Here is a 2,845-nt window from a genome sequence, read left to right on the forward strand (position 1 = left end):
ATGTGTTTCGCCCTTCTGCTAACCATGGTTATACAGACAGGTTGTTTGAGCTGCCATAGCCGTCTTGTCAGCTCAAATTAGTCTGGCTATTCTCCTGTGTCCTCTCTCATCAGCAAAACATTTCTGCCTGCAGAGCTGCCTCTAACTGGATTTTTGTGTTTGTTTTGTTTTGTTTTATTCTATGTATTCTATGCCTCATTCTATGTAAACTCTAGAGAATGGGTTTTTTTTTTTTTTAATATATTCAAGCCAACCCATCTGGCACAAGCAACCATGCTACCTTCAAAGTCACTGACATCACAGTTTTAAATAAATGTACAGGTTTTCTTAATAATGTAGCCATGGACTTGCCTATGGGGATTGATCACAAACTTAGAAAAGAAAATGAAGGTTAATGGTTGTTTTTGGTGGAGCTTAAGCTGAAACCTCTGTGGTTTTGCACGTGTTAGTGTTTGTTGAATCCAGTTTTGACCAGACAACACTTTTTTTTCACCAAATGGATATCTTTTTCTGTCATAGAGAGCAGGCATTAAAATATCTTTAAACAGGAATTGGTTGTCTAATTGTAAGTACTAAGTTTCCCGTGTTTGCTAAATGAGACAACAAATGTGTAAATAATTTAATGCATGCACTAATTACATCTATAAATATATATTTATATATATAAATATAAATATACTGACTTTCTGTTCATGGCAGATAGCAGAATGTCTTTGTAAAAAAAATTTTTACTTAGAATACATGAGTAGAACCAAGACAAGTATTTTAATAAATTCAAAAATAAAACATGTTCTGCTTAACATGTTTTATTAATTGCATATACATTTATGTATGTGAATACTGAAGTACATATAGGAAGATATAAAAATCAATCACATTTTAGTTAATAAGTATTGCATATTATGATTTTCTGAGGCGCCTAAAACCTTAATATTCAAACAGGATACTGAATTCTTTCTTCTTCTTCTTCTTCTTCTTCTTCTTCTATTTTTTATTATTATTATTATTATTATTATTATTATTATTATTTAACAGCTATAATAAGGCAAAAAGCAAAGTCCAATAAGAAGTTAGTTTTGGAAAGAACTGTAATTATGCATAATTCTTCATAATCCTTCATTTTAAAAGATTTTAAAGACTCATGTCAAATGTAAGGTATTTGCTCTAATGATAGTGTACAACTGATAACATTTCACAGGTCTAAAGATTATTTAGATCCAAATTGGATCCCACTTTCCTAATAGAAACCCGGCTCTAATTAATTAAATTGCCTTCTTGTGCATTATTCCTATTTGTATTCAGTATTCATAAACCAGAACACTAGAATACTAGTTTTAATCAGTCACTGTGAAATTTATGTGGAAATTCATTACCATTTATTTAAAACAATTTAAAGTGATCTAACAGTTTTGTTAAACTATTAGATTCACTTCACAGGAGATTCCCAAATAATAATCTACATTATTTACATACACATGCCAAATAAAAGTAAACAAACAAATAATTAAATGATTGCTCATTTTAAACATTAAAGGTACAAACATACATAAAACATATTGTTCTAACGACAGAATAATGTGCGCAGAAACAAAGTTAAGTAGAATTGTAGTACTATGTGAATTAGACAACAACAGAATCTCAAAATAGTTGATACTCTACCATTTTGTAAACATGTCTAGACTTTAGTCCTAAATCCCTCTGTCAAAAACATGAATCTGTGCTTTCTTTGTTGGTATTGGGACAGAGCTTGGATCCCCTTCAATCACTATACTTTATGAATGCCATGATCTTAAACATGATCAAAAGAAGAAGAAGAAGAAGAAGAAGAAGAGTGAGAAGAGGGAAGAGGAGAAGGATTGTAAAACACCACTAAAGAAGGTTAACATAATTTTATGTATACTCAGATCAATCTAACAAATTAGCAGATACCAAAAAATCAATATAGACAATCTAGTACTAGATATTACAGATTGATGTTTGGTATCTCTTCATCTCTCTTTGAAAGCAAGGCTGAATGTGTTCTTCACTGTTATGATGTCAGATTACTCTGAGCATCCTTACTGCAACAAAAGGAAAAATGATTTATATTACACATTATTATGTTTTTGTTAACCATGGCAGTGTTTCTTTTGTCTACTAACACTCTACACGTTTCAGTTTAATGGCAGAGCTCTTCAGGTTGCATTTGGGTTTCGTTTTGCTCCAAAATGGAGAGTTTGGATGGAGGAGATGATAATGTTCCGGGTTACAATAAACGACAGTGAACAGTGTTTTATATCTCGATGGTATTCTTGGATCAAACTTCTATCAAACGTGCTCTATTTCTGTAAAGTTGGTCGCACTTGTTTGTTTGAGGCTCAGGTCTTTCATCCCATAATAGAAAACAATACCAGGTCAAAATCTTGACGCATCACCTTTAAGCAGTGGAAATGTTCACTTGTGATTATGAAGTAGTGAGAATTGCGCTCAGTGAGGAGGCGGAGCTTCCGGCCAATCGATCAGAACAGTGGAACTTATCCTGTTTATGCAGTTTTACTGCAGATTAACTCACTGTGAAGAGGGAGAAAACACTGAGAAGAAAACAACCTTACAGACACGCGATCACAATCGTTTACAAGCCAAAAAGCAGAGGTTCGATTATAAATAAATTAAGAGTTTTACAGATGAACTCTGAACGCTGAATAAGCTTACCCTAGAGCAAAACAAAAGACCATTTTACTCAAACAAGCATGGATAACAAGCTGAGCTCTTTATAAGTGGTAGTAGTGTTTACGATTTCTATATTTATAAAACTTTAACTACTCTCATTTGTGTTTTTTAACATATATATATATATATATATATA

The sequence above is a fragment of the Hemibagrus wyckioides genome, linkage group LG02 (genome assembly GCF_019097595.1).
Source record: "Hemibagrus wyckioides isolate EC202008001 linkage group LG02, SWU_Hwy_1.0, whole genome shotgun sequence".
In the NCBI taxonomy this organism is placed as follows: domain Eukaryota; kingdom Metazoa; phylum Chordata; class Actinopteri; order Siluriformes; family Bagridae; genus Hemibagrus; species Hemibagrus wyckioides.